A 1,092-nucleotide genomic window follows, 5' to 3' on the forward strand; every position below is an offset into this window, starting at 1 on the left:
CCCTTGTATACTGACCTTTAACTGTGTAAATAGTTGACAATCTCATAGAGTCAGTTTATTCTATCCCTTAAGTAGACATTTTACAATCAAAGGATGTTTCCACTGGAAGCTATATTGGTGAGGGCTAGTTAATATTGAGGTTTTTTTTTAAAGCCAGGTTATAAACATTAAAAAAAGTTTTTAATCCTGATTAAAACAAATGTGAACCTGTCCTGTGATATAAAAGAACTCTAAGGCTTTGATCGTCTATTAATCTGTTAAGTGGACCTGAATTATTTCCTTTTGTAAAAATTCTCACTTGAGGATGTTTTCATTGATTTTTAGAGAGAAAAGGGGAGAGAGAGAGAAGAAGAGGGAAAATCATCAGTGTGAGAGAGAAACAGATTGGTTGCCTTCCATATGCATCCTGACTAGGAATCAAACCCTCAACCTAGGCATGTGACCTGACTGGGAATCGAACCCACCATCTTTTTGGTGTACAGGACAATGCTTCAACTAACCAAGCCACCCGGACTGGGCTCCCATGTTGTTTCCTGTTGAGAACTTAGTTTAACCTGCAGGCACTCATTCAGCTCACCTCTGAATAAAGGAAATAGGTGGCTTTCTCTTCTGGCTTGAGTTCTGGGAAAGCTTGTCAAATTTCAAAGGAGGCGATCAAATAACCATTAAAACAAATGACTACATTTTACAGCCACAACCTATATTTGCACTACATCTATTATTTACGGAATAACAGATTTATTGCTGCTCAATATTTACCTGAATCTCAGATGAGAGAGCACTATATATAGTTGACGCCTGAAGGTTATACAGTGCATTTATTTCCCTAGATATTTATAAATCTACTAGAGGCCCGGTGCACGAAATTCATGCACTCGGGATGGGGGTGGAGGCGAGGAAGGTGGTCCCTCAGCCCGGCTTGTGCCCTCTCGCAGTCTAGGAGTCCTCAGGGAATGTCTGACTGATGATTTAAGGGCCTAAGCCAGCAGTTTGGACATCCTTAGCACTGCTGCAGAGGTGGGAGAAGCTCCCACCAGATCCGCTAAGCTCACCAGCTGTGAGCCCAGCTTCTGTCTGAGTGGAAATTACAAT

Source organism: Myotis davidii, unplaced genomic scaffold (genome assembly GCF_000327345.1).
Source record: "Myotis davidii unplaced genomic scaffold, ASM32734v1 scaffold147, whole genome shotgun sequence".
NCBI lineage: Eukaryota > Metazoa > Chordata > Mammalia > Chiroptera > Vespertilionidae > Myotis > Myotis davidii.